Consider the following 12374-nt stretch of genomic DNA (forward strand, 5'->3'; position numbering starts at 1 on the left):
GGCTGGTGTCCGTGATGCGCTGGGCTGTGTCCACAACTCCCTGCAGCTTCTTGCGGTCCTGGGCGGAGCAGTTGCCGTACCAAGCCGTGATACATCCAGATAGGATGCTTTCTATGGTGCATCTGTAAAAGTTGGTGAGAGTCAAAGGGGACAAACCAAATTTCTTTAGCCTCCTGAGGAAGTAGAGGTGCTGGTGAGCTTTCTTGGCCATGGCATCTATGTGGTTTGTCCAGGACAGGTTGTTGGTGATGTTCACTCCTAGGAACTTGAAGCTGTCAACCCTCTCGACCTCAGCACCATTGATGTAGACAGGTGTATGTACAACGCCCCCTTTCCTGAAGTCAATGACCAGCTCTTTAGTTTTGTTGACATTGAGGGAAAGGTTGTCGTCATGACACCATTCCACTAAGCTCTTTATCTCCTTCCTGTAGTCCAATTCATCACTGTTTGAGATACGGCCTACAACGGTAGTATCATCTGCAAACTTGTAGATGGAGTTAGAGCAGAATCTGGCCACACAGTCATGAGTGTATAGGGAGTAGAGTAGAGGGTTGAAGATGCAGCCTTGAGGTGCACCAGTGTTGGGAATAATCGTGCCGGAGGAGTTGCTGCCTATCCTCACTGATTGCGTTCTTTTTGTTAGAAAGTCCAGTTACAGAGGGAGGTGTTGAGTCCTAGGTCTCGGAGTTTGGTGACAAGCTTGCTTGGTATTATTGTATTGAAGGCAGAGCTGTAGTCAATAAAGAATAGTCTAACGTAAGTGTCCTTACTGTCCAGATGCTCCAGAGCTGAGTGAAGGGCCAGGGAGATGGCATCTGTTGTAGACCTGTTTCGGCGATAGGCGAATTGCAGTGGGTCAAGGTTGTCTGGGAGGCTGAAGTTGATGCATGCCATGACCAACCTCTCAAAGCGCTTCATGATGGTGGATGTCAGAGCCACTGGTTGGTAGTCATTGAGGCATGTTACCTTGCTTTTCTTTGGTACCGGGATGATAGTGGTCTTCTTAAAACAGAAGGGAACCTGAGATTGAAGCAGGGAGAGGTTGAATATATATGCAAATACTTCTGCCAGCTGATCAGCACAAGATCTGAGCACGTGGCCCGGGACACTGTCTGGGCCAGGTGCCTTCCTCGTGTTCACTCTTCGGAAGACTGATCTTGGGCTGAGTAGTTTTCTTCAGTGTTGTTACCGTTCTACGATACCAGCCAGAAAACTGATTGTCTCTCAAACCTCCCACTTTCCAATATACCTTTGACTTTCCTGACCATGGAGATTGATGCTGAGTTCCCTGGAGTGCAGGAGAATGAGGGGAGATCTTATGGAGGTATACAAAATTATGAGGGGTATAGATCAAGTGAATGCATGCAGGCTTTTTCCCCTCAGGTTGGGTGAGACTAGAACTATAGGTCATAGGTTTAGGGTGAAAAGTGAAATATTTAGAGGAATATGAAGGGAAACTTCTTCACTCAGAGGGTGGTGCGAGTGTGGAACGAGTTGCCAGCGGAAGTGGTGGATGTGGGTTCAATTGTGACATTTGAGAGGGGTTTGGATAGGTACATGGATGGGGGGGGTTTGGAGGGATATGGTCCGGGTGCAGGTAGATGGGACTAGGCAGAAAACTAGGCCAGCACGGACTAGATGGGCAGAAGGGTCTGTTTCCGTGCTGGAGTGCTCGATGACTCTATGACGCTTCCCCTATTGCCACAAGATGGCAGTGCTCACCAGGTTAGACGCCACAGGCTCCCGCACGGAGCAGATACTGTCTGCCTGCACTCAACCTGATATTCCTCGAGTTATTTTGTATCCGTGATATTTGATCAATGAGCATGATTGGTGACATAATAAATCAATTAAACTTTATTCAGCTGCCAAACAGGTTGACAATCAGAAAACCAGCAGATGGTTAAACTTTATTTAGTTATTCAGCATTAATTGGATGTTTTAGTCAAATCTGTAACACAGGAGGCAACAGCGTCTCTCAATATTGTCTTACCTGTTTTTACAACTTTGTGAAGTGAATTACCTGTTTTATAAATACACCCAGCTTATGTGAACAATTTTATGATAGATTACTGGATGTGAAGGAACTAATTCCGATGATGGAGATACATCTCTATGCTTCCTTCAGTGAAAAACACAAAAGGACAATGCTCAAAACCTGAAATAAAACAGATCGTGCTGGTGTTACTCAGCACCTGTGGAGAGAGAAATAGAGTTAATGTTTCTAGCCAGTGAGCTAATTCCCAGCATTTTCTGCTCTTACAGTTGTTTCAAGTTCGAGTTTATTGTCATGGGTATAAATGCCATGAAAATTAACGTTTTTCAGCAGCAGCACAGTACGTTACAGACATGACAAACATAAGTTATATAAACTTAAATTAACATAAATTGTTCATAACTTACATGACAATATAAACATAACGACATTAGTGCAAGTGGAGGGAACTACAGTCTGAGGTAGAATTAGGGTTTTTCAGGTGGGTTCAAGAACCTGACGGCAGTGGGGAAGAAGCTGTTGTTGAACCTTGAGGTGTGGGTCTTCAGGCTCCTTTACCTCCTGCCTGGTGGCAGCATCGAGAAGAGGGCACGGCCCGGATGGTGGGGGTCCCTGTTGATGGATGTCGCCTTCCTGAGATATCGCCTCCTGTAGATGTCCTCGACAGTGGGGAGAGCTGTACCTGTGATGGGACTGACTGAGTCCCACCACTCTCTGCAGCCTCTTGTGATCCTGTGCATTGGAGATCCCACACCAGGCCGTGATGCAACCAGTCAGAATGCGTTCCATGGTACATCTGTAGAAGTTATATCTTAGTTTATGTGGAAGAGATAAATATTGTCAGTGCTCTGTAGGTACATGGGTGGGAGTTAGGGCTGGTTATGGACTTAGTTGCAACAGCAATAAAAAACCATGATCCACTATATGGAAAAGTATGTAACACAAAATGGTGGTTGTCAGACAAAATGGTGTCTGCTTGGAATGTGGGAATGTTTTGAGGATGTACAGAACGCAGCTTCTGAAATGGATTGCACTATCTGCTGGTCCTGTTTGGATGTTGAATAATTGGTCAGTCTTTACTGTGCCATATGCATTGCGGCATTTTTCTGCTGCCCTGTTATGTGCCTGCTTAGGAAAATTTATGAGCTGTAAGGACAAATTGGCTGCCTGACAATGGTGAAAAACATGTTTTTCTGCAAAACATGTTGTTTCTATCTTTAATGAATACTTTGCTTCGGTGTTCACCAGGGAGAGGGACTTAGACGAATGTGAGGTCAGGCTAATGTGCTGGAGCATGTCTTGAGGTTAAGAAAGAGGTCAAATCACATAGAAGCCACGGCCAAGAAAGCTCACCAGTGCCTCTACTTCCTCAGGAGGCTAAAGAAATTTGGTTTGACCCCTTTGACTCTCACCAACTTTTACAGATGCACCATAGAAAGCATCCTATCTGGATGTATCATGGCTTGGTATGGCAACTGCTCTGCCCAGGAATGCAAGAAACTGCGGAGAGTTGTGGACACAGCCCAGCGCATCACGGACACCAGCCTCCCCTCCTTGGACTCTGTCTTTACCTCTCGCTGTCTTGGTGAAGCAGCCAGCATAATCAAAGACCCCACCCACCCGGGGCATTCTTTCTTCTCTCCTCTTCCATCGGGTAGAAGATACAGGAGCCTGAAGGCACGTACCACCAGACTTAAGGACAGCTTCTACCCCACTGTAGTAAGACTATTGAACAGTTCCCTTATACAATGAGATGGACTATGACCTCACGATCTACCTTGTTGTGACCTCGTACCTTATTGCACTGCACTTTCTCTGTAGCTGTGACACTTTACTCTGTACTGTTATTGTTTTTACCTGTACTACATCAATGCACTCTGTACTAACTCAATGTAACTGCACTGTGTAATGAATTGACCTGTAAGATTGGTTTGTAAGACAAGTTTTTCACTGTACCTTGGTACAGGTGACAATAATAAACCAATACCAATACCAATACCAGGTAGTGTTGGAGCTTCTGAAAAACATTAGGATAGATAAGTCCCTGGGAGAGGATGGGATATACCCCAGGTTACTATGGGAAGTGAGGGAAGAGATTGCTGGGGTGTTGACAATGATCTTTGTGTCCTCCCTGACCACAGGAGTGGTACCAGAGGATTGGAGGGTGGCAAATGTTGTTCCCTTGTTCAAGAAATTTAATAGGGATAATCCCAGGATTTATAGATCAATGAGTCTTACGCCAGTGGTGGGCAAGTTATTGGAGAAGATTCTTAGGGACAGGATTTACGAGCATTTGGAGAAGCATAGTCTTATTAGCGATAGTCAGCATGGCTTTGTGAGGGGTAGGTTGTGCCTCATGAGTCTAACTGAGTTTTTCGAGGAGGTGACAAAAGAAATTGATAAAGGTAGAACGGTGGATGTGGTGTATATGGACTTCAGTAAAGTGTTTGACAAGGTTCCCCATGATAGGCTCATCCAGAAAGTCATGAGGCATGGGATCCATAGAAACTTGGGTACGTGGATTCGGAATTGGCTTGCCCACAGAAGGCAGAGGGTGGTGGTAGATGGAGAGTATTCTGCCTGGAGGTCGGTGACCAGTGCTGTTCCACAGGGATCTGTTCTGGGACCCCTGATCTTTGTGATTTTTATTTATGAAGTGGTTAATGAGCGGACCATATAATTCTAATAAAGTAGTTTGTTGGTAACCTTTAACACGTGTACAATGCCGGCTTTGTTTGCGAATACCTCTTGCTGCTGTATCGGAAAAGAACAAATATTATTTTGTTACAAAATTGGTGTAGTCGGCAGGGTTCAACACAATGTTTCGCAAACAGCAGGACGTACCCGCTGACGGGTCCGAGCTTAGGGTTCCGGCGTGGATGGACAGCACCCATGGTTTTGGAGAAGTGGCCAACACATTGTCCACGTGTTGCTCTCTCACATGTTGGAGATCCGAGATGGACAGCAGGAGTGGCAACCTCCCGGGTGAGGGGGTCACTCTGTTAGATAAGGTAGGGTCCCCCAAACAAGAGGAGAGTAAGGGTACAGCCTTATGGATCTTGCTGTGCGCCTGGAAAAAGGAACATGACTTGTGTCAGGCGGCAGAGCAACGAGTGCCACGTGGTAACCCTGGAACAACAAAATGGCACCTTAACCGAATCGGCAAAGTCAGCCCAGGATCAGGTCGGAAAGGCCGAAACCCAGCAAACCTCCCTAGCCTGTTACATAATTAAAGAATGCCAGGAAAATTGGGAAGAGATGAGGGATCCGTATCTGGATCCGGTCAGAGTAAGGGCACTGCTGGCCAAGGGTTGGGATCCCGAGTGCTGTGATGGCAATATACAGTACGATTCCGACCCTCGGCGTGGCGATGGTCCTGAGGACTCCCCACCGAGGTATGAGCAGGGCCCCAGGGATGAGAACCCGATGGTAGACGCTCCTCTGATGACAACCCATGGAACTAAGGCTGCGATCGCAGAGAATGAACGCACCACTCAAGAAGAAAGAATGACCGGGGGTGGTTGACCCAGGAGAAGGGGGCCATGCGGGATGAATTTGAACAAAAGACTGGAGAGCCCCTTGCTTTGTGGTTAATTTGGTTATGGGACACAGGATCCAACATGGTGTTTCTGACAGCAGAGGAGGCCAATGATCTGCTCCCTCTCTGTACAAAGCAAGTCCTAATCACCAGATGTGAGGCGATGGCGGAGGCCCCATGGATTTGTTCGCACGAATCCAACGCGCGATTTTGAGAGTTTACCCCTCCGCAGTAGATTGGGAGCCACGTAGCGCACCTTGGTATACCATAGACGAGGGAATCATTGTACCTTGATCGGCATACTGGGATTTAGAACATAGAACATCACAGCACAGTACAGGCCCTTCAGCCCACAATGTTGTGCCGACATTTTATCCTGCTCTAAGATCTATCTAACCCTTCCCTCCCACATCGCCCCCCATTTTTCTATCATTCAGAACTGAACACAATACTCCAAGTGTGGTCTAATCAGAGTCCTATAGAGCTGCAACATCACCTCATGGCTCTTGAACTCAATACCCCGACTAATGAAGGCCAACACACCATACGCCTTCTTAACAACCCTATCGACCTGTGCGGCAACCTTGAGCGATCTGTGGACGTGGACTCAGGTAGGGTGGTCCTGATGAGGAGACACTGGGCCAGAATCAGAATCAGGATCAGGTTTATTATCACTGACACATGTTGTGAAATGTGTTGTTTTGCAGCAGCAGTACTGTGCAAGGCATAAAAGTCACTATAAGTTACAAACGTAAATAAAAATGCAAAAGAGGAATAATGAGGTAGTCTCCATGGGTTCATGGACCATTCATAAATCTGATGGCGGAGGGGAAGAAGCTGTTCCTGAATCATTGAGTATGGGTCTTCAGGCTCCTGTACCTCCTCCCCCATGGTAGTAACATGAAGAGGGCATGTCCTGGGTGGTGAGGGTCCTTAGTGATGGATGTCACCTTCTTGAGGCACAGCTAGAACCAGATGGCGGGGAGGGTTGTGCCCATGATGGATCTGGCTGAGTTTACAACCCTCTGCAGCCTCCTTTGATCCTGTGCATTGGAGCCTCCATACCAGGCTGTGATGCAGCCAGTCAGAATGTTCTCCACCGTACATCTGTAGAAATTTTGGTGACACACCAAATCTCCTCAAACTCATGACACATGAATAGATGAGTCTGACATGTGCCCACCAACCTGAAGGGGGTCCTGCTGGTTGCCTTAGCACCACTGGTGGGACTGTCCGTGTGGGAGGCAGGTGACGGGATGAGGGGACTGAGGCAGATTGATGACAGAAAAGCGTAAGTCAGAGCTCTGCGGTCAAAAGTAGGTACGGGGGGGCAGACAGGGTGATGTAGTCGGTGACCCCCGGTTAACCCGAGAAGGAATGGATCTGGCCCTTCAAAAAGGCAGGAGTGGAAAAGGCAAAGTTTGACGGTATTCCCACGGGAACCATGCATGCCTTATGGAAACATCACTGTGCCAGTAAGAAAGCTGAGCCTTGGGCCCCTCCCGTGGGAGTTCAACCCCTGACCCAGGCTGAGGTGGAGAGAATGATTGACAACAGGGTCACAGGGACCGATTCAGTGTGGCCCAGCCTCTCGCAGAGGGGCGTGGTCAGGGTCCTCGGGCAGTTAGAACGATGGAGCCTCTCCACCAGGGGGACCCGAGACCTTGTACGCCCATCACTGTATGGTGGAAGAATGGGAACAAGCAAAGGGTTAATGCTCTGTTAGACACGAGCCCTGAACACACGGTCAATGGGAACGCTGACTGGCAGCAGGTGTGGATCGAGGAGTTAGTGGGATCTGTAGGAAGGGCACGGTAAACCACAGTTCAATTGGCCGTTGGGGAGGGGCTGCCGTTGGAAGCTTGAGTACTGATTGCTGTGTTACCTGACAACGTAACTGGGATAAATATGCTCCAGGGACAAGCAGTGCAGACTGAACTGCAAAAATTCACATCTGGCATTCTAAAGGCAACAGTTTCAGTGGAACCATTGAAGTGGGAGCCTCTCACGACAACCCCACCCCCAGTGCTGTGGTCTGCGTGAGGCAGTTTCGGACACTGGGAGGACACTCGGAGGTCTCGGACACCGTGGTGGAGTTATTAAAACAAGGCACGCAACCTCAGGGTAAAACAGTCCTCTTGGCCAGTGAGGAAAGCAGACGGCTGATGGCAGCTGGAGGACGACAGTCGATTATCGCCAGCTAAATGAACTCGCCCCTCTGCTAACTGCTGCTGTTCCAGACATAGGGACTTTAGTGGAACGAGTGTCACAAGGAGACAAGAAGTGGTGCGCCATAGTAGATCTGGCCAACGCATCCTCCTCCATTCCCCTGTCGCCACAGTCACAGGATCAATTTGCCTTCACACGGGAAGGCAGGCGGTGCACCTTCACCAGGTTACCTCAGGGGTACGTACACAGTCTTACCCTGTTTCACAGACTGATAGCTCGGGACCGTGATGTGTGTACTCTCCCGCTTGATATACAGGTAGCCCACTACATCGACGACATCTTACTCAGAGGCTCCACCCAGGAATGGGCAGCTAAAGCCCTGGATGTGCCGGTCAGCCACATGAGGGACAGAGGCTGGTGGTTAATCCACAGAAGGTTCAGGGGCCGGGTCAGACAGTCCAGTTTCTGGGCATCCAGAGGGTCTCAGGACGTTGAATGATCCCTGATAAAGTACGAAACAAGACAGCTGAAATGGCTACCCCACCAATAAACAAGAGACACAAAGGTTTGTGGGGCTGTTGGGCTACTGGAGGTGGCACATTCCACACCTAACTGTCCTGCTCTGACCTCTATATGCAGTAACTAGGAAAAGGGCAGCTGTTGAATGGGGCCCAGAGCAACCACAGGTGTTCGGGGCTGCCGAGGAAGCAGTGGGTCAGACACTGCCCCTGCCCACTCGTTTACCCGGGCTGCCATTTGAGTGACAGGTGTCCATACACCACAACACCGCTGGATGGAGTTTGTGGCAGAAACAGAGCGGAGTGAACACTCCCCTGGGGTTCTGGTCCTGCACCCTGCCTGATGCAGCTGAACGATACAACTGTTAGCCTGCTACTGGGCGTTAGTGGAGACAGAATCCCCCACAGTGGGGAGCCAGGTCACCATGAGACCCGACCTCCCCACCATGATGTGGGTGTTTGCGGAGAGCTCAGCCAACAGGGTGGGGAGGGCACAGCCAGCCTCTGTTGTGGTGGAAGTGGGGCATTGCTGAACAAGTGAGGGTCCAGAGGGGGTCAGTAATTCACATGAACGTGTAGGCCACGCGCCCCTGGATAAGTGCACAGGGACCCTCAACCCTCCCATCCCGGCATCCTTGCACCTCCCTCTCCTGTTATGTGGGGCGTGCTGTACGAACAGCTGCCCGAAGCAGACCGATGCCACGCCGGGTTCACGGACGGCTCCAGCCATCGGACAGTCGGTGTTCAGGGGTGGAGAGCTGCTGCGCTGAACCCAGTCACAGGGACAGTTCTGCAGTGGGAGGGAAGGGCCGGTTCCGGCCCGCCAGCTGAACGGGTGGCAGTCACCCATGTAGATGACGGGATGGCAGAAGTGGAACAGGTAGACACCCTGTGGGGGCAGGCGCCCTGGGAACAGATTTCGGAGGCGTCCCAACAGATGAAGATCACCGTTTTTCACGTAGACACCCACCAGAAAGACTCCTCTCCTCCGCTAATCAGGTGGACCAGCCAGTCCGAGTTAAGCCAGATAAATACCCTGAATCCCATGCGACGGGACAATGGGCTGGCATCTGGGAGTGTGTGGTACCATGCAGTGGGCTAAACAATGAGGTGTACGGTTACCGGTGGACATGACTGAGGAAGTTGTCAGTGCATGCGACGTTTGTCAGCAGGTTAAAGGGAGACCTCTCCCTGCAGGACCGGCTGCCCATATTGAAGGCGACACTGGCCCAGCCCAGGTATGGCAGATCGATTACACTGGACCCCCGCCACAGCAGCAACGGTTCAAATACTTGCTCACTGTGGTTGACACCCATTCGTGTCTTCTGATGGCAATTCCTTGTACAAAAGCTGATCAGGACCACACTGTGAAGTGATTGCAGAAGTTGATCAGTTGTTATGGGGACAAACACGTGGGTACAGACAGCACACAAACATGTGGGTACAGACAACACACAAACGCGTGGGTACAGACAACACACAAACATGTAGGTACAGACAACACACAAACACGTGGGTACAGACAACAGACAGAATGGATATGGAATTTATATAGGGGAGTGCACACCTTATTCCTGTTAGTCTGGTCAATATGTATCTCAATGTTTCTTTCATGAGAGTGACCGCACTCCAAGTATGCTTCCAAGCTACACAGCCAGTCGTGAACTTGCGACTTTCTGAGTTTGTGAAAGATGCTGCAGAAAAATGAAAGCTTGTCCTTTTCTTTTATATAAAGCAAGAAAGGCTTACATTTCCAAACTGCCCCACAGCTGGCCAGATACTTTGGAGGTGAATTTTGGAAACATGGAATCCAGTTTGTACACAGCAATATCCCAGAAATGGCAACGTGATTGTGGCCGCATAATCTACTATGTGAAGTTTGTCGAAGATTAAATATTGGCTCAGGAACCATGAACTACCCTCTGTTTTTCTTCAGTCTACAGCTAACAGGACCTTTTACGACTACGTAAGTGAGCAGTTGTGTCATCAGTTTAACATCTAACAGAAGGAATCACAGAGAGATACAGCACGGAAACAGACCCTTCAGCCCACCAAGTCCGTGCCAACCATCAGCCACTCTACTCCTGCATTAATCCCATTCTCCCTGCATTCTATCAACTGCCCTTAGATTCCAACACTAACCTACACTAGCAACAATTTGCAATGGCCAAGTAATTTACCAACCCGCATGCCTTTGGGATGTGGGAGAAAATCGGAGATATGGGAAAAGTTTCTTGCAATCTACCCTTTCTATAACCCCTCAGAATTTTACATACCTCAATCGTGTCCCTTCTTAACCTCCTCTGCTCCAGGGACCTAACCTCTCCAGTATCCCCTCATAATTGGAATGCTCCACATCAAACAACATCTTGGTAAAGACAAAAGAGTCTGCAGACGCTGGAATCCGGAGCAACAAACAATCTGCTGGAGGAACACAGTGGATCAAGCAGCATCTGTAAAGGGAAAGGAACTGTCGACATTTACAATTTGTTGTCAAATTTTGACTCTTCCTCTCCCCCACAGATGCTGCATGACCCACTGCGTTCCTCCAACATCTCAGAAGGAGGTGTAACATGATCTATCAAGCTCAGCCAATAATCTTGCACAAATAACCAATGGATTGCTTTCACTCTGTGTGTGAGCCCATGTCTCCTTGTTAACTTGCCCTTGTTTTTTTTCAGACCCACACCTGACCTCTGCCTCTGGACCCCTACCTCCTGATCCAGCATGTGATCGTCACTTTCACAAAAAGCAGCAAATATTGTGTTCAAGCCTGGTTCATTCACAGGCAGATAACTGTGAAACTCTGATTTGTTTTTAACCTTCAAGAGAAGTTCTGCAAAGCAGAAGGTTAGAAACTTAACTCACTCTTGACGCAAGTACAGAGAAACTAATCTTACTGCCTCCTCTGAGGAATTACCCTCCGTAATGTTTCACTCTTCTGGTCTGAGGCAATAGGTATGGATGACTTAGAAATATAGAAAACCTACAGCACGATTCAGGCCCTTCGGCCCACAAAGCTGTGCCGAACATGTCCCTACCTTTATTACTAGGCTTACCCATAGCCCTCTACTTTACTCAGCTCCATGTACCTATCTAACAGTCTCTTAAAAGACCCTGTTGTATCCGCCTCCACCACCGTTGCTGGCAGCCCATTCCACGCACTCACCACTCTCTGAGTAAAAAAACTTACCCCGACATCTCCTCTATATCTACTCCCCAGCACCTTAAACCTATGTCCTCTTGTGGCCACCAATTCAGCCCTGGGGAAAAGCCTCTGACTATCTACCCTATCAATACCTCTCAACACCTTATACACCTCTATCAGGTCCCCCCTCATCTTCCGTCGCTCCAAGGAGAAAAGGCCAAGTTCCCTCAACCTGCTTTCATAAGGCATGCTCCGAAATCCAGGCAGCATCCTGGTAAATCTCCTCTGCACCCTCTCTATGGCTTCCACATCCTTCTTGTAGTGAGGCGACCAGAACTGAGCACAGTACTCCAAGTGGGGTCTGACCAGGGACCTATACAGCTGCAACAATACCTCACGGCTACTAAATCCAATTCCCCGATTGATGAAGGACAATACACCATATAACTTATCTTCCACTTTGCAAGAGAAACACTTTCAGATCCACTTTTCAATCAATCACCTGCTTCAAAATGGGCCGTCGGGCGGGTGAAGTTCGGAAATGCAAGCGCGTGTCCTGTTCCATAATCAAAAACATACAGGTCGTTGGGTAATGTAGAGAAGAAAAAGGAAGAGAAAGAGGGAAGGGGAGAAAAACATATGACAAAGTGAAATCTCTTAAGTGGTTAAGCAATCTTCAGGCAGCTGGATTGGCCCAACAGATCCTTAAGGCTTCCTATTAGTTTTCCCACTGCCGAAACTCAGGCAAAGGATGTGTAACAAAATACAGAAGATATCCTAAATAAGGGGTTAACACCACAAAAATAATAACTCCAAGAAAAGATTCGTTGCACCTTCCTTTGGTGTGTGATCCTTTTCTACAATCTGCAGATCTCCTTGGGGTGTTGTTTTGACCAGATCTCACCATGGAGCTGGGTGGTTGTTTATTGACTGTTGGAACAGGAAAGGTGGGATCTGCTAACAAGATTCCTGACTGACAGTCATGGAGTCATGGAAAGTTTGGAA

This window comes from Pristis pectinata, chromosome 20, assembly GCF_009764475.1.
Source record: "Pristis pectinata isolate sPriPec2 chromosome 20, sPriPec2.1.pri, whole genome shotgun sequence".
Lineage (NCBI taxonomy): Eukaryota > Metazoa > Chordata > Chondrichthyes > Rhinopristiformes > Pristidae > Pristis > Pristis pectinata.